The sequence below is a fragment of the Microcebus murinus genome, chromosome 12 (assembly GCF_040939455.1).
Source record: "Microcebus murinus isolate Inina chromosome 12, M.murinus_Inina_mat1.0, whole genome shotgun sequence".
Taxonomy (NCBI): domain Eukaryota; kingdom Metazoa; phylum Chordata; class Mammalia; order Primates; family Cheirogaleidae; genus Microcebus; species Microcebus murinus.
The window spans coordinates 66,756,229-66,780,331 of record NC_134115.1 but is presented as its reverse complement, the minus strand read 5'-3'; the positions used below and the strand labels follow the sequence as shown (position 1 = coordinate 66,780,331).

At 37.1% G+C, this 24,103-nt stretch overlaps 1 pseudogene; it reads left to right on the top strand.

Annotated features, from left to right (window-relative positions):
• Positions 1-8,095: 8,095 nt before the first annotated feature.
• LOC105865313 (WD repeat domain phosphoinositide-interacting protein 3 pseudogene) overlaps positions 8,096-24,103 on the top strand; it is a 35,106-nt pseudogene continuing 19,098 nt past the window's right edge.

The window sequence follows — 24,103 nt, the reverse complement described above, 5'->3', positions numbered from 1 at the left end:
TCAGAAGAAGCTCTTATAGGAGAAAATATTTAAACTAGGTCTTTGGAGAACACATAATATATTTAGAGAATAGAAAAACATATCCATCATTTTCTTTCCAATGAGTAATTCATGATCCTCAAAATACATTGCACAATTTCTTTTCATGCTACCAGTTCCTCTGATGATTTTAGAACTAGAGAAAAGAAAACAAGTTATTTCATCTAAGAAATCACCCCACTGGGCCAAAGCATATAAAATAAAGTTTGTGATGTTATAAAGGAAGATGGAAGTGCAAGAAAACAGGGAATCAAGCAGAAACTGAAAAGTTTGAAAAATCAATTGAAGTTAAAAGAAGATCAGTCAAGAAAGGAAACATAGTAGCAGTAGCTCTGCAAGTTAGCTATTGATAGCTCAATCCGTGCTGTTCCTAATGGGTCCTTACAGACACACCAACAGAAGATGGTAAAAGTTGGTGATAGGTGGTAAAGAATACTTAAATTCTAGTGAAGATTAGTTTAGTTTCATCTTGTCACAAAGGAACATAATTGCTATTTCAATGAGAATTTAAAAGGGCATTAGTAAATAAATATTTATTAATAGAATATTTTCTAGTGCTAGGTAGGGAAGGAAATCTAAAGGATATTTCAAATGAATATTGGAAAATATCTGACTGTATGCAGCATGGGCTTTAATCCAGACAAATTCGAGTTCAATATCGAACTCAGTGATTTAATCGCTGGGGGTTCTTGGTAAGTCACTTATTTTTCTGAGCCTCAGGGTTCCTAAACTGTAAAACACATCACTAATAATATTCTGCAACACAGAGTCGCCATGATGATTAAATGAGATGATGAGGATGAAACACACAGCACAGGCCCTTATGTAGAACAGATACTCAGTAAATACTAGTTCTCCCCTCTCCCCAGAGTGCCAGGCTACACTGACCTGCCTATATCCGTCAGGGTCTAATCAGGAGATGGAAACCATACAGTGATTTGAATACAGGAAGTTTAGTAAAAAGATTATTAATGATAACAGGGGACTGGAGTAACAAAGGAGTAGCTGTAAGAAATAAAGAGAACTCTAAAAAAATATGGGAGTGGCAGATATAAGAATCACCCAGGGCTCTAATAGAGCATCCAAGAAAAAGCCCCCCACACCTCACTCCCATGGCTGATCCAGATCCTGAAGAGGGAATGGCTATGGCCCATTGGATAGCAGAGAAGTCGCTGTGTGCTGCACTGGCAGAAGTTGCTGGAAGTCTATCCATAGTGCTGGCAAACTATTCGGAGCTGGGAAACTATGCTCTGTAGTGCTGGGAGGCCTGAGGAATTTAACTGTAAAACCACTAGAGGGTGCTGGAGGAGGCTGTTCATTGTAAGTGGACTGTAGGAGCAAGGTGCTAGAGGTGACCTCTGGGGCACAGAATCCTGGTGCTGGGGCAGCAATAGCGCCGCAGTAGCTGGGTGCTGGAGAAGCCACACATGCTACAGGAGCCATGAGCCAGGGAAGCTGCTCATACTGGGAGAAGCAGCCTGCACTGCAGGAAGCAGGCACTGAAGAAGCGACCCTCACTGCAGGTGCCTGAGAAGTGCAGCACGCTGGAACCAAAAAGAAAAAAGATCTCTTTCCTTCTTCATTGTCTCTCCAGAATTCTCTACTGGCAAAGCTTAATAATGTCCCATATAGCAAAGAAGAAATAATTGCAAAGACCAGCTCCATTTCACAGGACAGGCAATGATGAGCGGATTTGGAGGTGAGAGGCAATAAAATGATAATTTGCACACTGACTACCTAGTTTCCTCTTTGGAATGCATCAGTGTGCAATCATACCCTATGAATTTATCTAGAGACCCAGTAGGTATGAATGGCCAGCCATGGCTAGGCAGCCAAGCTCCTGGGAAGGGCAATCCCAGGGCTTCTGACTACCAAAAGCAGGGGAGGAGATTTTAGCATGTGTCTATCCATGTAAATCTGAGCTCCTTCACCTTATGAAGAAGAAATTTCTAATCTCATTCATCAAATTCTATGCCATAGATTCATCCACACTTGCTAATAGACGAGCACCGTGCCATAAATAACAGGAGTCAGTGCTACACTTTTTCTCTCACTTCTCTCCTATAGCGCTCTTGGGAGGAACTCTGCCACTTCTCATGTTTTCCACAAAACCACCCTAGCAACCTGGGCAGTGTGTCAAGTCCTTGCACCATGTAGCTGGTCAGTAAGTGGTAAGGTTCCAAGATTTGAAATTAAGCTAAAGGCAAGCAAAGAGCTGCAGACCTCTGACTCAGCTTTACCAACATTATGCATTAGGAGTAATTAGGCACTCATCCAAAATAATAATGAAGTAACAGTTGTTTCCCATTGGCTTTGCTCCCTGTGTCTACCTCCCAGTATAATCTGCAAGGATGAGCTGTCATTTGTGGAAAAGGATTCAGGCATCTACATTTTTTTTACAATAATAGCAAACACCTTCAAAATGTCAACTTAATAATAACCATCATTTTTTTTTTTTTGCAGCCAAACATCTTAAGTGGTTGGCTTAAAATAAAAAAAAAAACTTCTTATAACAATCATAAAAGCAGAAATATTTAAGTAGTCATTTATACTGTTCAATAGAAATATTTATATAGGAACTTTACAAACTTTTCACATGTTTACTCAAGTCTTCACAATTTTTATATGAGATGATTATTCTTACTCTTCCTTGACACCTAAGAAAACTGAAGGTGAAAAATACATTTCCCAGAATCACATAATTTTTAAAAGGCAGAGTAGCGATCTGGGCACAGGTGTTTTGATTCTTAATCCCATTTCTGTCAATTAAATAAATATATACTTTAAAATTCTGGACACATAGTAGGTATTCCATAAATTTTGTTCTCACAAATCCCTGTGCTCTACTTGTACTAGCTGCTTTCTTTGCCCAGGAGGTGAGCTGTTAATGCAGCTTATTCTCAGTTTCCATTGCTTTGCTAATGCTAATTACTTAACATCTTGTTCTAAAGGCCAAGATCCCAACTGAGATTATACCTGGGGCTCCTGCTATAATAAGCATGGCTTCTGGGGTGGGAAGGGATAAATTTTGATCCTTTTCTACAGCCTTACAAAGTTGTTTTGTCATTTGCAATTTTTGTTTATTGGGAAACAAGATAAATTCACCCCAGTCTGCTCATGCTGCTTAAACCTCTACATTTTTTTTAAAGTTACTCTTAGGAAATGTGGCGCTAAAAACAGCATTCAGAACAGCAGAGTCAATTGTTATAGAAAGATTAAGAAAGTTAGTAGAAAATAGAAAACATCTGATGCTTTTAAGGGGAGCTTTTCCAATTATATTTACCGTTAGGGACTAACAGCTTCTGAAAAATCAATGTTCACCCACTGTTGTTGCCATACCACATTTAAACAGTCCCCTGTTTATTTACTAGATTTGACCCACAAAACAATGCACTGGCATTGTAGGACTCTTGGATGAGTCCTCTATTAGGAAATAAAAAATTAGACAAGATGCTCTCTTTCCTTTCTTGCTACTTCTAGATTATCCCTGTGCATAGATCCTGAGTTTATGTGCAGTGTCCCCAGAAATAAACCTCCTCATGAACTCTGGTAACACCACTTCTCCTTTGTCTTCTAGCCCTATGAGACCTATCTGCGTTCTGAAAATATTAATCCCTGGGCAACTTTCCCTCTTCCACTTTATTCCTTTGGGGTCCCTCCTCAATTTTGCTCTTCTGGCTTTCCAGTACTAGTGTGACAAATTCCCCCCGTTTAAAATCTTCAAATGTTTTCTGTTTGCCCAATTGAACCTAATGGACAGGAATGATTTTAAAATGTGTTAAGTGCTTTGAAGGAAATAATTTTTGAATAATTTTGAATAAATTTGAAGGAGCCCCCTGAAAACTGAAGCTATTCCAGCTACAGTCTAAAGTATGAGAAGGAGATAACAGAAAGGGGAGCTGGAGGCAGGCAGTGTGTTTCAGCCAGAGGAGATCTCATTTGGGCGATAATCAGTGGTAGTGTGGACTAGAGGGATGGTGGTAAAAATGAAGAGGATGGATTCAAGATGTGGTTTTCAACTAGAAACAAAAAAGAATTGCTTACCGAAAAATGTCTAGGTGGGAGATGGTGTGGCAGGCTGAATAATGCACCCTAAAATATCCAGGTCCTAATCCTCTGAATCTGTGAGTGTTACCTTATACCTGCGGTCCCAGGGCGCAGAACTCCTCCACCCTCCCCCAACTCCCTTCCGTGGAAAAATTGTCTTCCAGGAAACTTAGGAAGGAGGGTGCACAACAGGAGGTGAGCACAGGCCAGCAAGCAAGGGGACCTTCATCTGTATTGTCTGTATTACATCCACTCCCCATCACTCACATCACCCACCTGAGCTTTGCCTTCCCCACCGCCGCCCCCTTTCATTCCATGGAAAAATTATCTTCCATGGAACCCATCCCTGGTGCCAAAATGGTTGAGGACTACTGCTGCCTTATATGACAAAAAGAGACTGTGCAGATGTGATTAAATTAAGGATCTGGAGAGAGTGATGATTATATTTTATTATTTAAGTGGGCTTTAAATGCAATCACAAGTGTCTGTGTGTCTGCTTTTATTGACTAATGTTTCTTTTGAATTTGGATCACAACATCCTGCTTCATCCTATGTCCAGTAATTTTGATTGTATGTTGGATAATATTTTGTAGAGACTGGATTCAGTAAACTTCCTCTGAAAAATGTTAATTTTGTTAGAGCAGGCAAATTTATTTTTATTTTTATTTGTTTATTTCAATAGATTTAGGGGTAGAAGTGGAGTTTTGTTACATGGATATATTGCATAGTGGTGAAGTCTGGGTTTTTAGTGTATCCGTCATGTGAATAATATGTAAAGGGCTCCATGAACAAACACAAAGTGACTTGCCCCCATATGCTTTCCCTGTAGCTTTCTTATGCTTTGGGTTCCCAGGCCTGTAGCACTGAATGACCAGAACATTGTAATCCTTCTGTTTGACCCTTTTGCCTTTTGAGGTGTCTCCCAGAAACAGCAGACTCTTTACAGGAGACAATTCCGAGACTCACCATCCATCACCTACCTGTGACTTCTGAATTAGACCTCCTGTACACGTCACTTTCAACATAACCTGCCCCAATGCACATAGCCACCTTCCTGAACTCCTTATAACCCCCCCTGCCCTCAGTTGGTCAGAGAGACAGAATTAAGGCATTTCTTCCAGCTCCCAGGTGACATCAGCTGTAATAGATTACCTTTCTTCCTTGGCAATCCTCATGGTCTGAGTAATTGGCTTTTTGTGTGGTGAGCAATTGGACCCAGGCCAGAACCCCCTTGTGGGTTCAGTAACAGGGGCACATTGTATCCGATAGGTAATTGCTGATGGACCAACTTGATTCCATGTAGAGTTTGATTTTGGTTTTGTTAGGGTGGCTCTAATTCAATTTTTCTCTCAGTCTCAGGATATAGATTTTAGTCTGGTGAACGATCCTTACTATTATAAGGTGTAGCCTTCCTGGTATATCAGTGAGAAGCCCAAGATTTTTTTTTTTTTTAAGTTTTCTGAGACTTGTTTTGTGGCCTAAGATATGATCAATCTTGGAGCATGTCCCATGTGCTAATGAGAAGAATGCATATTCACTAGTTTTGGGGTAGAATGTTCTGTGATAGTCTGTTAGGTCCATTTATTCTAACATATTGTTTAAGTCCATTGTTTCTTTATTCATTTTCTGATTCATTTATCTGCCTAGTTCCGTCTGTGTGGTGTTGAAGTCCCTGGTTATTAAGATGATACCTTTTATTTCTTTCCTTAGTTCTTGTAGAATTTGTTTTATGAATCTGGGAGAGAGCTCCTGTGTTAGGAGCATATATATTTAGGATTACAAGTATTCTTGTTGAATTTCTCCCTTTACCATAACATAATGACCCATCTTTGTCTTTTTTTTTTTTTTTTACCATTGTTGATTTAAAGTATATTTTATCTAATATGAGAATGGCTATACCTGCTTGCTTTTGGTTTCCATTTGTGTGGAGTATTTTTTTCCATCCCTTTGCCTTGAGTCTGTGGGTGTCCTTGTGGGTAGATGTGTTCCCTGGAGACAGTAGATACTTGAGTTGTGTTTTTTCATCTATTCAGCCAGTCTATATCGTTAGAGTAGGGCATTCAGCCCATTCACGTTGAGTGTTGGATGCTGTTCATCATGTTATAAGAGCCATGAGGTTTATCTTTTGGGTGTTTTTACACTGGTTGGTTTCTATTGTGCTGTTCCATCTATAATGCACTTTTGAGCTTTTCCTGTACAGCAGGTCTAATAGTGACAACTTCCTTTAGTGTTTGCTTGTCTAAAAATGTTTTCATTTTTCTATCATTTCTGAAACTTAGTTTTTCAGGATACAAATTCTTGGCTGGCAATTGTTCTTTTTAAGAGTGAAAAATTGGACCCTAATCCTTTCTGGCTTTATAAGTCTCTGCTGAGAAGTTTGCTGTTAGCCTGATGGATTTGCCTTTGTAGGTTAGTAGTTGCTTTCATCTTGTAGGTTGTAGAATGTTATCCTTCATTTTGACTTTGGCCAGGTTGATGATTATGTGTTGTGGGGATGTCCTGTTTGCTATGAATCTTCCCAGTGTTTGATGACCATCTTGTATCTAGATTTCTGAATCTGTGGTGATATGAGGGAAGTTCTGCTGAATAATTCTCTTGAATAGGTCTTTCATGCTTTTTGCTTTTTTTTCTTCTCCCTCTAGGATATATATAATTCACTTATTGACTCATTTTACATAGTCCCATATTTCTCTGAATGATTATTAATTTATCTTTATTCTTTTTTGGGCATCATTGACTGATTGGGTTAGTTTTCAAGCTTATCTTCAAGCTCTGAGATTCTCTCTTCTGCTTGGTCTAGCCTGTTGTTAAAGGTTTCTGTTGTATTTTGCTATTCCCTAAATGGACTCTTTTATTTCTTTAAGTTCTGTTATATCCTTTTTTATGTTGTCTATCTCTTCAGTGAGTTTTTCATATTTTTCATTCATGTCCTGAATATTTTTTTTAATTTGGTTTTCAACTTTCTCTTCAATTCCATTCATCTTGTTTGCCACCCATATTATGAATTCCATTTCTGACATTTTGACAATTTCTTTCTGGTTGGGGTTTGTTGCACATGTATTGTGATCCTTTGGGAGTGTCAAATTAGCTTGTTTTTCATATTGCCAGAATTCTTTTGCTGATTTCTTTTCATCTGAAACCTCTTCTCTAAGCTCAGGGATGATAGGTTTGCAGCACACCTGTTCTTTTTTGCTGGGGACTCTCCTACTTAGTGAGAAGCAGGAGAAATCCCTGGATAAGGCTTTTGTGTCCTACTCTGGAGGACTGATCCAGTGGGAGAGGTGTGGATGCACTGAGAGCCTGTAATGCAGCTGTTCTCCTGCATTGTTCCATTACCCTGTGGTTGTCACAGACCAAGCCAGTGCTGGGGGATGTTCATTTGGATTAGTGGGTTGGTTCTGAGGCCACTGTTGAAAGTTTTGGCAAGAGGCTGGGCAAGACCCTCTCCATGGAGGCAGGTGGTGTGTCCTTGGCCAGTGCCCGGGCATGTCACAGAACTGCAGCCAGCATCTGGGTGGGTCACAGGATCTTGGTGGGTGCCTAGGCACATTGTGGGATCTTAGTCAGGATGTAGGCAGGTCACAGGACATTGGCAGGTACCTGGACACATCATGGGACCATAGATGGCAGTGCATGGGTCACAGGATCTTGGTGGGTGCATCCATGGGTTGCAGGACCTTGGTGGGTGCCTGGAGAGGTCAGGGGTCTTGGTCAGTACCTGGGAGGGTTGTGGGACCACATCCAGCAGTGGGGGTGATTCTTTAGGCCACAGCAGCTGGACTACCCATGGCTGGTGGGGCTAGCATAGTGTGCAGCACCCTGCCAGAGTCAGGGTAGCTGGAGCTCTCCCTCTGCCCAGGTCCGACTGTGGCAGCTACTGCAATGCAACTCAAATGGCAATGGTAGCACTATCAAGATAGCAAGATGATAGCAGCAGACATTGAGTGCTAGTGGGCACCTGCTGTTCTGGATCCCCAGGAGGCAGCTGGTGGTATGATTTGGAGGGTGCATGGCACCTAGTTACAGTGTGCATGAGAATACCTTCCCTCCCCACTACCTCTCTGACCTGGCAGTTGTAATGAGGAGGCAGTTGCCATGGAGCCAGCCCCTCTGCAGACTGGGCACTCTGGAGCTGAGAGCAAAGATTGGCGTCTGTTGCAGCAACCTGGGACCAGAAGTTGGTGGAACCACACTGTGCCCACTCTCTAGGGCAATGCTGCTGCAGTCTCCAAGCAGCTCCCTGATCAGATTGGAGGACTGCTGTGGTGGGGGAGCCCCCTTGCAGCTCAAATATCAGTGTCTGCTGGGGGAGTGTGGAGCACCAGGGGTCTCTCCCTTAACCCTTCCCCACATGGGGATGCTTCCCCAGGCACCTTCCCATCTTGCTGAGCAGATCACCCCACCTCTCTCTCCTCCACTTTGGGCATCTCTAGTCACTTTTCTGTTGATTCACAATGCTCTCTCCAAGACGGTCTATCCATGGTTGAACCTCTACTCACAACCTTTGATACTCTCTTCGAGAGTGGCAAGTGCAGGCTGCTTCTTGTCTGCCATCTTGGCCCTTCCCCCCACAAAATCTGCTTTTGAAGAAGACCTCCAGGTAGTGGGCAGGTACATTAAAGTTCCACAACTGATCTAGGATATAGCTGAAAAAAAAAAAGACACGGATCTCTAGAGTTCTAGGGTTATAATTCAATCTTTCAGTGTTACAAAGCTGACTTGTAATAAGTTATCAGAGTGAGAAATATATCAGTGGAAGAAAATCTACTTATTTTGAATACAAAAAGAGTAATACAATAATTTGGCCTCAGTGTGACATTTAGTGGTGGAAATAAAGAGGCAGTGAATGGTAGACATTTACTGGATGATGAAGGTTATATGGGAATTAATTTACATTAACACTAATTCCAGTTAAGGAATGTTTGACCTGAAATGCCTCTCCTGTGGTGAGAGTCAATGCTTCTCCTTTGGTAAAGCTGGAAGGAAATGAAAAGCATTTCTAATTGACTTTCAAAGGCCCAGGAACAGCAGTGATAACTCAAAATAAACATTAAATGCTAATTCAAATATTTGTAGGTAACAGGGATTGAATTTGAAAGCACACTTAGTTAATTAGCCAGGGTCTTAAATCCTGAGTTTTATCACACCTAATAAATGAGACTTGAATGAATTGTAGGTCTGAAATGACAGCTCCTAAAATCTTGCCTTCAAGACAATGGTCAATATTAAATATCAGGGAAGTTAAATTAAGGCTTGGAATTGCCACTCTCTACACAGCTTTGCATAATCTGACCATTTTCTCCCATTGACATGGCCTTGGTCAAAATGTATTAGCTCATAATTATGGTTTCTTGATTTCCATTTGTTCTTTCATCAAACATTTATTAAACACCTTTTATGTATCAGATGATGAGCTGGGTTCTGGGAATACAGAACTGAATACGGCCAGCTCCTGACCTTGGGGGGTGAAAAGTTGGAGAAGCATATACACGAATAGGGAAAAAATTTTAAAGTGGTTTAAACCAGGGGTGATGGAGAAGAGGACGGACTGGTGGAAGATAAGGTTACAGTACCAGACATAAAATGAAAAATACACTGAAGAAATGTTTAATATGTATAACCTTTAACAGTGTACAAAATGGTTAACACTGAATATCTCATCAGATCATTTCAGGAAACATGTAAAGTAGATATTAATCCTCTTTTGCAAATGAAGAATCTGAACCTGAAGAAAGATTAGAGACTTATTTGGTTTCGAGAATTATTTGGGATCTTACTGGAAAATGATGGGACATGAATGAGAAATCATGTTTTTTTGACCCTAAAATCCCACATACCTATCCGATTACCTCATCATTATTATAAGTAACAATATATCCAGGAATATCATTTTAGAACATGTTAGGGTTCTCATCCACGTAACTGAATGTAATCCTGATTCATCATCTGATTGGTGAATGATAGATTGATTGATTACATTTTATAATCAATGTAATCATTTAGTGTGATTCCCTCCTCCCCTTACTGCTCTATGTCTATATGTCTGAAACCTGGCCACTTGGAAAAATGCATAAGCAAATAAATAAATAAACACCTTCCAATCTTTAGTTCAAAATTGTTGAGCGATTGGGCTCCACTGCTAGAATTTTCAAATATACCACTTTCTTTAATGACTATTTATAATTTATACACCTACTGTGTGCAAAGTATTATCCTGGAACTATGTAAAAAAAACCCTCAAATTTTTAGTAGTTTAGTTGCCAAGGATTACCTCAAATCAATTCAATCAGAATTTCTGATAGTTAGACTCAAGCATCAGTGTTGTCAAATCTTCCCAGGTCTTAAATCTTCCCAGGGTTAACTAACTCCAATGTAGTGTTAAGTGGCTAGAGAAGTAACAACAGCTAATTGTTACTGAACACTTATCATAGACCAGGCAACACACTAAACTCTTCCATTGGATAATCTTTTTTCATCTTCACAACAACCCAATGGAGAGAATGTTATAATTAACATTATCCTCATTTTTTACAAGAGAGAAATGAAGCTTTCTTAGAGGTTAGTGTGTCCAACCAACGAATGTCAATGGTGAACCCCAAATTTCTGACTCCAGATTCTAGGTCCTAGCCACTAGATTATACTGCCTTCCTACAATACAGCTAAGTAGAAGGAAGATACCATTGAGGACTATTTTTCAAAGTTAAATTTAGAAAGCAGTTGGGGTAAAGCTAGTTCAATGCTTGGGTAAATGATTCTCTGTCCAATGAAGAAAAAAGAGGAAGAAAATAAAGATGAAAAATAAGCTCCAAGTGAATTAAGATCCCTTCCATTATTTCCTTTGAAATTGGGAGAAGTATTTTAATGCAGACTTATGGATTAAAGAAAATCTAAGCAGCCCTCAGGAACAGCATGTCCTACAGCTAGCTGGAAGGGGGCCCTGCAGCAGATGCTAGGGCAAAGATGTAGGAGAACATCTGTGCCAGCAGAAGGGGGAGCGAGGTAATGGATTGCATATACTCAGTGGGGTTCTGGAACATTGCACAAGGATGCAACCTGAGGTGCAGAACCACGCACACTTCCAGGTTTCACAAGGTGAAGAATTTTAATGCATAAATGTAGTCTGCCTGCTTGATGTTTGTCTTATACAAGGCACTATAACTCATTGGTTGCCATACATGCATAGCATGTAGCCTGGGCTAGGTTCAAATCTTGGCTTTAAAATGGAGTGATAATAATCTTAGAGGGTTATTGTGATAATTACGAGGTATACTATACATCTATAATATATGATAATATAGTAATATGTTCTTAAATATTAGATTATTAGGCCTAGAATATCATCTCAATATAGTTTAGTTTTTATTGCTTCTGTTATTATTCCATTAAATGAGAACCCAACATAACTAGTAAGAATGAGTTCCTATATTTTAGTTAAACCCAGAATTTCTGAGAAAAGGGGGAGATGTACCAATTTACAATATTCTTTGAAAAAAGGTCAACAATTCATGGAAAATATACTATTATTGATACTATATTTAGACATAATAAGTAGATAAGTATAAGGGAGCATAGTTCAGTGGTTAGGAACAGGTGCTGGAGTTATAATTGCCTACCTTATTAGCTTTGTGACCTTGAGCAAATTACTGCATGTCTCTGAGCTTCAGTTCTGTCAACTTTAAATTGTGAGTAATAATACCATTCAATAGTTTAGGATTGAATTGTTAATATTTGTAAAGATCTTAGAACAGTGTCCTGTATATAGTAAGAGTTGCATAAAATTATGTATCATGAGATACAAGCTTGCCAGTATGCTTCAAGGGAAGACCTAGTTAATTCTGAATGAATGATTCAGGGAACTTTTCTTGATAGAAGTGGCATTTTAGGTGGCCCACACACTATGACTATAAGGCTTTTGACCCATACCCCAATGCTCAATGAGTTGAGATGGATCTTTTTGGATGATTCCTATTGCCTGTACTAAAGAAAAGCCTACATGGCCTCCAACATTAGTGGAAAGGTAAGAGATTTGTCTCTATGATAAAGACAGACAATTCCAGGGTTAAGCACATGATGGAGATAATCACAAGCCAACTAGAAATTAGCTACCATAATGGCAGGAGAGGAGAGTGTTTACCTTCTCCTGCCAATCAATACCCACATCCCCAGCCTAGACCTTTCTGGTTAAGGAAACTTGGCATTCTTATTCCTTCAGCATTGTGGAAGGAAAGGAGATTCTACAAAGATACAAATCTCATGGCCCAGCCGTATGGCCCAATGTATATATTCTTGATCCTAACTCATTCTAAGAAAAGCAGTGAAAATGGGGTTCAAGAAAGAGCCTGAGTAGCCTGCTGAGGTCAGTTTTCCCCTTTCCTTTAATAAGCTGATGAGCTTAACTGGAAGACCAGTTGTCAACTGGACACATTGCCGAACTACTTAGGACAGGAAAAAGATCAGTGGATTATCAAAGAATGCCTCCTTACACCTTTATGTGATCTCATTACTACTTTTAACAATTTTCATGTTGTCACATGATTTGAAAGTCTGGGCACCTAATTTGTGCTGTGCAATGAGAATGCAGTGATGAGGGCAAAACAAAGCTGGGTTCAGCTTTTATGAAGAGCTGAATAAATTAGGCTTCAAATATGCTGAGGTCAAATCAGTCAGAGGGGATTTAAAAAAAACAAAACAAGAACTCCATAGGAGACCAAATTTTCTTAGTCTAAAAATAGATATAACCTCAGAGTAAATAGTAGAGAATTAATTTAAACAAGGGCAAGATTATTTACAAACTGAGAGAAAAAAATCAAGTTTTAATACAAATACGCAATTTAAATAGATGCAACTTCCTATCACTGAAATGCTTGAAAACACAAAATGATTAAACTCTTACTTTAAAAAGACATGTAGTCAGATATTCTAGCTGCTAAGAAAGTCTTATTTTCTTGTGCTAATTATTGATAAATATAAAAAATATCTCTTAATCAACAGTGACAAGAAACAAAGCATGAACAATTTCATCTTTCAGAAAAACTATTATCTGTCTGGATAGCATCTTCATTTATATTACTCCTGTGGTTATACGATATGCATATTCTCAATTTTTCATTCCTTCAATTTTTTGTCTTGCTCCTGAGGAAATTTTCAACAGAGCATTTGCATTCTTCAAGTACATATGTCGATAAATATGATTTAACCCACATATTTATAACCAAAGTATGTCAATGTAATTAAAATTTCCTAATTTTGATTTCCACAGTGTTTATAGTCTAGCAGGGACCAATTAGAATGGCAGATCATCCCCTTAGGCCTTCTTGAAAATCTCTTTTGATATTGTTCCTCAAAGCCTATAAAATGGGTCAGTACAGGAATTAATTGAGTGACCCCACGGGGATACTATAGATTAGGATAATTATCCATGTTTCCATTTCTCTTCCTCCTACCTACTCACCAGACAAGTTTATACAAGATGTGGCAGCTAACAGCAGAGCCCAAATAATACAAGGCAAGCAATTTCAAATGTCCCAAATTTGCACAAAACCTATACATTTTAACAATATTAACTCTTCATGTTATTACCGAAATCTCTTTTACCACTGGGAAATTTAACACATGAAATGAAATCTTGTCTCCCTATTTATGGAAAGTTAAAGACCTAGATTATATCTAAAAGCATCTTCTCTCTTCCTTTTTCTCACTTTACTGAGTTTCAGTCAAAGGAAAATTCACTTAGGTGTCTTGGTAGAGACGTAGGTGTTTCTTAGCAGTGCTCTGAACTCCTTTCCTCTACAAGCAGTGGAGCTTTTTGGACAACTTCACATGGACTATGTCCAACTAGAAAACTCTCCCACATTCTTATAAAGATAAAAAAAAAAAAAACCATAACACATGTAAGAACATCGTAATCCCGGACACCCCCCCCCACTTCATCCACAAAATATCCAGGACCCAAGGGACATTGGCAGCCCCTAAAATCTAAACATATCCCATAAACAAAAGCATTTTCTAAGCAAGAATGATGTCCCTGAAAAGCAAGAGATGTTCCCAGACAGACCCACATTCTGTTACAAATAATAGATAGCATCAAAGATCTTGTGATAACTGGGAGAAGAACTAAAAAGGAAAAGTAAGAGTTTAAGAGAGAAAACTTTTCTGGTTTATTTTTGCTTTTCTAGGATGTCCATCAATTTCTTGATTCTAGTCCCTGTGAATTTAATCTTCATATTGGAGAAATCTTTCACTCAAATTAATTGTGACACTCTGCTTCTTATATTCCTTTAAAAAAGGCCAGGTGAGATTTTAACACTACATTGTGTTTCTCAATGTGATTCTTAAATTGATACATTTCTCCTTGACTGTATATAAAACTAACGTATGCTGAGTTTGAATGTCTTCCTTCCTTTCTTTTACTATTTCCCACAGCTCATGTTTTAACTGCTAGATCAAAACATTATTCCTTAAGTTTCTGATAGTTTTCTTATAAAATGCAAACACTTTTCTGTTCTTACTCTCTGATTGTTGTTATCAGCAACTCTGATATCTAGAGTCACTGTGCTGGATATAGGCCTATTGTTTTTCTTCATAGCAATTGAATTTTTGATAAATGCACTTAATTTTTTTTCAACATCAGTACAAGAAAAAACAATTTAATATACTAGAGATTCACATTTCTCTTTATCTTTAGTGATGGACTTCAGAAAAGAACTGTACTCTGGGATCTGGATCCCCCTAAATCTATACAATTATCAAGATTTAGTAATAAACTTGTACCTCAAAACTTGGCTGAAGATAGAGGATAAAAAAATAAAAAGATCTTGGTATAAAATATATCAATCTGAAAATAAAATCCTCTATACAGGGGTTCTGGCAATTTTAAAGTGAGTCTTCCTTGACCTTGAAAATGAATATGAACACCTGGGCCACAATAGGTGGAAGAGTGGAAGAGAGTATGTGTTCATGAAAACCCATTTCATTCCCTCCTGGGCTCACAATTAGGTTACATTTCTCAGTCTACTTTCCAGCTTCTGAAGTCTGACCATTGGAATATGAGTGAAAGTAAAAGTGTACACATCCAGGCAGGGCTCATAAAAAACCTTCCATGGGACCCTCCACATGTGCTTGTATTTTTGCCCCTGTCTGCTAGTCAAAGACAGAGGGTACAGCAGAGGACTCCAAGGCTCTAGGGAACAGTGTGATTATCAACAGGAAGACCCCGGTGTCTGAGAGACTTTGTGGAGCAGAGCATTCACCCTTTCTCTCCATCCTATCGAACTTCAGAGGAGTGAAAAATAAAATTCTGTTTTGCTAAGCCACTGAGATTTTGAAATTATTTGTGTTCATCTACCTTGAATTATATAATAAAATAAAGATTATAAGTGCTTTTTTATGTGTCAAACATAAATTTGTTCAGCATTGGGGAAGATTTTCTGACTCAAAGCTCAAGTAACAGTCTCATGAAATCAAAGCCACTCCAAGATAAAGCAGGGTTCCGGCACTCTTTTTATCACCTTTTATTTCCTTATCTCTTAAAAGAATTACCTAGTGATAGCCTACAATATGTTTTCTCAGAATGTTTTGCCTTTACTCTTTTCCTCATTACAGCATATGATTTCTCTCATTTTACATTAATTTTTGCTATATGAATGCTACACATGTAAGAGTGGTCCAAGAAAGACTAAAGACATAAAATAGAATATCACAAAATGTTGAGAGCTCATGAGAAAAATATACAAAGAAAATTCTCCAAGCAAATATCACTGATGAGCTAATGGTTCAACTTCAGTTCAAACTTAATTTTGTCTTGTTCCCTGATATTGTTCAAAGTGAGCGCTGTCAGACTGGTTGGTGCGTTGTAATGCTGCCAAATTGGTGGTTGGATTGGAAAAGGATTATATAATATCACAATAGGAAAGGGAGTTTTGGTTTTTTGTTTTGTTTTGATTTTGTTTTTGTTGTTTTGTTTTCCTATAGAGGACTTGTTCAGAAGATCCACTTTGGATCCGGACCAAAGATAACTGTGGCCTTGCTCCCATGGTTTAGAGTCAGACAAAAACACAATAAAACTGTTTTTATTTTACACACTTTGAGTCCCAAAGTTTTGTTCTCACCTGTTCCACCAAACTACACCATATGTAAGCGATATGTGTTTTAGAATACCACAGAGGAATAGCAGTCACCCAAATTTTTAGTGGTTGCCTATTACCAAAATTTGAAGAGAGCAATATATGAATGGACAAAAAGGCTGTGTGAAGGAATACGTTGTTATTTCTTAGAGTTTCGTTTTCGAACTCCAGTGTGGAGTCTTCTTTGTTGAAGTGAGGTTGACTAGAGTGTGCAGAATTCTGCAGATCCCTTAGGCTAAGGCTAGATAGGCTTAAATTTTCTCCTTTCTGATAAGACCTTATTTTCCTTCCAACATGTATCTCAATGGGGATGAGGAGAATGGTACAAGAGGTACCTATTTTGTGTGGTCCTTGACTTAACACAACTTCCACATGCACAAAGAACTGCAGCACAACCTGTCTTGATTCAGTTCAGAGGCTAAATACTTTCCTCCTGAACTCCAAGGCTCCATTCTCTCACACTGTAATATAGTTAAAGAGCATTTAATGCCTCCTCAATAGAACTATTTAATACTTCTCCATAGGGATAGGATGAAGAGGGAAACAATAGTTTCCAAGTTAATTTATTTTTTTGAATCAATAGACATACTGCATAAGGGTAGGAACCTTTCATTAAGGGAAGTAGCCAAGCTTTTGAAAAGAGATGTAACTGTTAAGGGAGACAATAACTTGAATGTTAGCAGGTAAATATCATGACTTAATTTCCCCAAATGAGAAACCATTTCAAACATATTTTAATGCCAAATGACAAAATCAGGATAGAAATGTAAAGAGGAGCATAGATAAAACAGAACACAAGGAACCACAAGATCTGAGTTGATGCCTTGACTTGTCTTCATTTTTAAAAAATATTTTTAAACTACTAATTTATGATATTTGGTTTCCTAAGTGAGTATGCATAGGCCTATAGCTGTGCTTTTATGGATTTTTATATAAAAAAATTAAAGATCCTTTTTCTAATTGATGAATATACTGGACATTATTTTCTACATTCTGAATAACATTCCACATTGCTCTAGTAATAACTGGTGGCTAAACCACATAGAATATCACCAGAAATCACAGATAGGAAAGAATTCCAACTTTTTTTAAAAAACATGTTACAAAATATAAGCTAAAAGTTTAGATACCATAGGAATATCTATGAATTAAATCTGTAGGTTTATTTTACAAATTATGATTATGTTGACATAAATTTAATTTCTGATAAAATCAAGTTAGGTGCTCATAGGGTAATAACATTAATTGGATATCAAGCAGGTGGGCGAGGGGAAAAGGGGTTGTGTAAATTCACACCTAATGGGTACAATGCACACTATCTGGGGGATGGGCACACTTATAACTTTGACTCAAATGGTACAAAAGCAATTTATGTAACCAACACATTTGTACCCTCATAATATTCTGAATTTTTAAAAAATGGAATATAGTCAATTTTATTGAATCATTTTTAAGATTACAGGAATAGAAATGGTGATAAAAATAAAGCTTAACATGAAATTAAAATAAACAATAGCTAAATGCTGTTTAGATTGTAAAGAACAGAAATTAAACCTGTCTGGTTTAATGAATATATTGGAAAGCTAGTGGATTATCCTAAAGAATGAAAATAGAGTTAAAAAATTAAGACTCAGGAAGGAAGAGAACCAGAGATGCTTTGAGGACCCCAAAAGGATGAGAGTAAGAACTACTCCAGAATGCTACTATCTCCGAGACTCATCTCTGAAGGAAGCAAATGTAGTAGTTATGTATTGCTACATAACAAACACCCCAAAATGTAGAGGCTTAAAACAAGAACATTTATTTCTCACAATTTCTGTGGGTTAGAAATCCAGGCATGGTTTAGCTAGGTTCAGTTGCTTTCAGGAGTCTGTAGTCACAACTAGGGAAAAACCCAACTCCAAGCTCACTAGCAAGATTGTGGTCAAGATCCAGTTCCTTGTGAGTTTTTGGACTGAGGGCTGATGTTATTGCAGGATGTTGGCCAGAAGCTACCCTCAGTTCCTTGGACCTTTCTCACATGACAGCTTGCTTCAACATAGTGTGTGAGGTGAAAAGATAATAGAAAGAATATCAGCAAGACACAGTTGTAGTTTTTTGTTACCTACTCACAGAAGTGGCATCTCATCACTCCATCATTTTTGCCCTATTTTATTATGTAGAAGCAAATCACAATATCCAGCCCACATTCAAGGGAAGAGGATTACATAATGGCATGAATACCAGGAGGGAGGATCATTGAAAGCCATGTCAGATGCTCCATATCACATGCAGTCTCTGTTTTGTTTCAATCAACATTGCAGACTCCTAGGGAAAAAAATAAGGAAACTTAAGTTAATTTTTATACCTTGATCAATGAATTACATGGGGTGGGGAGGGAAGTAATAATATAGAAAAAAATACTTCTAGTCAGCTAAAGGTTGTCTATGAGGGCCATTTCTAGAGAGAAAGATTGGTATGAATTGGGGAGAAGATGAGTACACTGCATGTATTTAGAATGATATATGACGGCTAAAATAACTTTAGAGTCTATTGTTAAGGGGCATAGTTCCAAATATTATCATAGAGTATTATTTCTTTAAAAACAAACCTAATGCCTTTGCCTTTATGTGTTTACTAGTGTGGTCATTCTTAATAGGATTATTTCCCTATATTTTTCTTTGAGGATCAAAAACTTCATAGTAGTTAATCTTGACAGGAATGAAAGTAGCAGTATAAGTTATAATTCTTATTTCTTATGTCACTGGGTTCAAAATGGAGTTAAAGGGTGAGTCAGTAGAAAGTCCATCTCACTTTCAAATGAAGTTTTGCAATTTTTTTTTTTTTTGGTAACAGATCCTGGAGTTGAACATTGTTAAAGGCCGAGGTACCTAATTAATTAATTATTTTCTGTGTAATTTGGGTATGTGTTTGTCTGCATTTAGCAAAGTCAGCATTTTACAAATGTTCCAATAAAGTCTGAAAATAGGTTCTAAATATGGCATAGAACATATTATTTTATCAGATAAACTAGATCTTAAAGCCCCCCAAAATAGTCTTTTGGAATTGACACTAGAAGTACATATTTTCTTACAATAGAAATTATCATATAGTTTTACAACACAAATATATTTCAAGGCACAGGCTATTTTAAAAATTGTTATGTCTTAAATATGATAGAGATGCTATGGAGTGAATAGTCAACTATAATTGTTAGTGCTGTATCCCCATATCACTTTGCTCAAACAACACAGAAACATAGAGTTGAATACCCAGCTATCAGACACTTAAAGACCAGGCAATTTATTCTACACTGCCTTTTAGCTGATTAGATTTTGGCTTTTATCTTTGCATTTTATTACTACTCACAAAAAGTCTTTCAATTACTAAAGATGGTTGCATGTTGATTTGCTCTTTTTAATTATTCTGAATGTAGAATCACTAGAGGGTAAAAAGAAGGTTGATACTAAATTTAAAATCATGGATTATGTATGTTTTTTAAATGTTAAAGCACAGACAAGTGGGACTTATCAAGGACATCAGGATAAATAATTTTCCTCTTTCCTCCATTACCTGTTCAAACTCTATGAGGTTAATTTTGGCTCACTTAAATCCCATATTGGCTCCATCGGTTTTCTGGTTTCTCATTTAGAAAAAGAACTTCAGTCACCTTAGTCCTACAAACAGTTTCAGTGAAATAATGAAATAATCAAAACTAAATTTCTAGATTATTTACTCACATCATACATACAAAGGCAAATGCATTGTAAATGCATGAGAGCTAAGTGTTAAAATAAAACAAATGTGATAAGACAGCTAGCTGAATACTACAGATACATACTCCTACTCCATACTCTGGAATTGTTTCTAAATTGAGGGAACCAGCCATGGACTATATTTCCTAGACTTCCCTGCCTCTAGGTAGTGCCATGTGAATGAGTTCTGACCAAAGAAATGTTAGCAAAACTCATACATTACTTCTAACACTGGGCCTTAAAATATACTGAACTATTCTCCACTCTTTCTCTTTCCCCATTTGCTGGCTGAATGTCAACCCTTAGGGCAAACTTGAAAGCCACATGTTTAATCTAGGTGATGGGTATGTGGATGTTCAGTGTAATATTTTTAAAACTTTAAATTTTTTTTTCATAATACAAACATGCAAAAGATAAAATAAGTGGAGAAAGAAAACACTCTTTCATTCAAATTGAAAGCACCAGGTGGAACAAAAATATAGCATCTCACCACCCCCAGCTGGGCCTGATTTGGGATGATTATCTTCAGTGGGAAAACAGCCGTACACAACTCTTTCTCTAATTCGTTAACTTGTACTTTTGTTCCTTCTCTCCCCTATTGCTATGGGAGTGAAATACCTCCTGCTGAGAATGGGACTCAAAGCTAAGTACTTTAGGAAAAAAATGGCCAAGTTCTACTAAAATTCCTAAAATTTAAACAAAATGAACTCTTGCATTTGATATGTCTAAGGTTCTTATGGAAACGAAGGAGGATAAATGAGGGACATGTAAGAAAACAGTGTGTTTCTTGATTGGCTATATTCCAAGTTATACATTCTCTATGATGGTAGGAGAATGAGAACTACTTCTTATTTTTTTTTAATGTTGTATGGGTTCTTTAGTGGACTCATCAATACCTGGGGATGTCTTGTATATAGTTTCATTTCAGACAAGGTTTCATTTACCTATCAAATGGATATTTAGAGCTGGTTCTAAGACAAATTTATGACAGTGCTCTCACTAAGAATCTCTATCTGGTCCACTGAACCCTGCTCCTTAGACCTTACTGTTAGCAGGATAAACCTACTTCCCAGCTGAATTTCCCCACACTGATGCCATTGGTTAATTTTGACACCCTTTTATTTTTTAGATTTATCAAGTGGGAGTCATAAACAAGTCCACTATATTCTCCAAATTCCTGGGTTTGTACATAAATCTTACTTTGGGCTTGCTTAAAGCTGCTATCAGGAGGCCTCAGTTGAAGTGTGAGCACCTGCTACCCCTTTTCCATGGGTGTAGAGACTCACAGCACACAGTGTAAAATGGCCTCCACTGAAATCCTTTCTATAAATACAACCAACCTTTGTTTCTCTCATTTCTTTTCCTTTTAATGCTCTAGCATATGTGGAAAATGGATATATCCAAACTGTATTATACATGGGAGAAATACCTCCTGTTGAGAATGGGAATCAAAGCTATGAACTTTAGAAAAAATAGCAAAGTTCTACTAAAATTCCTAAAGTTCCAACAAAGCAAAACTCTACACAGCACTATAGTACAGTTTTAGACATTTTTCTAAACCTGGGGAAAACAAGACTCAAGTTGGGGAAAGAAACTAATTAAACTTTAAGTAAAGATAAGCTCACAATCACAGACAGAAACCACAAGATAGATATCTGTAAGTGATAAATCATAGGAAAAGTAACTCAATTAAATGTAACAGAACACTCTAAAATTCAAAATAAAATTTTAAATTAAAAATACTAAAATAGAAGTGAAAATGTGATTAGAAGACATATAAAAATAGTCAATTATTTAAATATAGATATATTTGAAAAAGAACCAAATAGAAAATCTAGGAAAGAAAAGTATAAATATAGTGAAATAAAGTAAAATCAAATAAATGAAATCAATCTTAGTCTAAGGGAAGAAATTAACTATATGTGTTATTTAGTAGAATAAAGACTGATAAAAATTTAGGTACTGAAACATAGTTCTAAGTAAATCACCCAGAATAATGCAGCATAGAGAATAAAAATTAGAGAATATATAGCAAATAAAAATAACCTATATCACTGAGAGAAGGTATTTACAATGCATGTAACCAGTAAAACTAACTTTCTCTTTCTCTATCTCCCACCTCCCACACAAATATATATGTGTGTATGTATAAAATAAATCAGTAAGAAATATAAACTAAAATTCTATTTAAAAAAGAGAAAAGCAATACCAAAAATATTAAGTATGTAAAGAAAAGAAAGTTCTCACTTTATTAGTGAGAATATTAATTGAAACCATCTTTTGGGGAAACAAAGTTGAAGATGTACATAGTCTGTGACTTATCGATTCTCCATTTAGGAATATAGCCTAGGCTCTTTCCTAAAGAGCAGCTTTGTTTGCTGTAGCTAAAAATAGGACTCAACTATTTGAGAGATATTAATAAATTATTATAGACTCACAAAATTCCAAATGACAGTTAAAATGAAAGAAAGGATTCTACCGATCCATAGTATCATATATTTTTCCATTTGTTTGTAACTTCTATGATTTCTTCCCTCAGTGTTTTATAGTTCTCTTTGTGGAGATCTTTCACCTCCTTGGTTAAGTATATTCCTAGGTATTTAATATTCTTTATAGCTATTGTGAAGGGTGTTAAGTCTTTAATTTGCCTCTCAGTGTGACTGAAATTGGTGTAAGGAATGCTACTGATTTGTGTACCTTGATTTTGTAAACTGAGACTTTGCTGAATTTATTAATTCTAGGAGCCCTTGGTGGAGTCTTTGGGGTTTTCTAGATATAAGATCATATCACCAGCACAAAGCAATAGTTTGACCTCCTCTTTCCCAATTTGTATGCCCTTCATTCCTTTCTTTTGTCTGATTGTTCTGCCTAGGACTTACAGCACCATGTTGAATAAAATTGGTGACACTGGGCATGCTTGCCTTGTTCCAGTTCTTAGTGGGAATGCTTTCAACTTTTCCCCATTCAGTATGATGTTGACTATGGGTTTGTCATTTGTACCTTTATACATCATCCTCATGGATCAGTAGAATCAACATTGTTAAAATGCCTATACTACCCAAAGTGATTTACAGATTCGATGTAATCTTCATCAAAACATCAACATCATATTTCATAGATCTAGAAAAAATAATTTCTATACTTCATTTGGAACCAGAAAAGAGCTGGATAGCCAAAATAATCTTAAGCAAAAAGAAGAAATATGAAGGCATCACATTACCAGACTTCAAACTACACTACCAGATATAGTAATGCAAATGGCATGGTACTGGCACAAAAATAGAGACATAGACCAATGGAACACAACAGAGAACCCAGATATAAAATCATCAGCATACAGCAAAATGATGTTTGACAAAGCAGACAATAATGTACACTGTGTACATTATTAGAAGCCCTATTCAATAAATAGTGCTGGGAAAATTGGATAGCTCTATGCAGAAAAATGACACAGGATCCTTTTCTCTCATGACTCACAAAAATTAATTCAAGATGTATAAAACACTTAAATGCAAGCCACAAAACCATAAAAATTCTAGAAGAAAATGTAGTAAAAACTTGCCTAGATAATGACCTAGGCAAAGAATTTATGAAAAAGACCCCAGTGGCAATCACTGCAACAACAAAAATAAATATATGGGACGTGATAAAATTAAAAAGCTTTTGCACAGCTAAGGAAGTAAACAACAGAGCAAATAGATAACCTACAGAATGGGAGAAAATATTTGAAAGCTATACATCCAATAAAGAGCTAATAACCAGAATCTACAAAGTACTCAAGCAAATCAACATGAAAAAAACAACTCCATTAAAAAATGGGCAAAAGACATGAACAGAAGCTTTTCAAAGGAAGATAGACAAATGGCCAATAAACATATAAAAAATGTTCAACATCCCACCAGCAGGGTATGAGTGTTCCTATTTCTCAGCATCTACACCAATATTTATTCTTTTGGGACTTTTTGATAAAGGCTATTCTCATTGGAGTTAAGTGATATTGGGTGTCAGGCAGATGGGAGTGGGGAAGAAGGGATGGGTATATACACATCTAATGGGTGTAGTGTGCACCTTCTGGGGAATGGACACACTTGAAGCTCTGACTCAGATGGGACAAAGGCAATATACATAACTCAAAACATTTGTACCCCTGTAATATGCTGA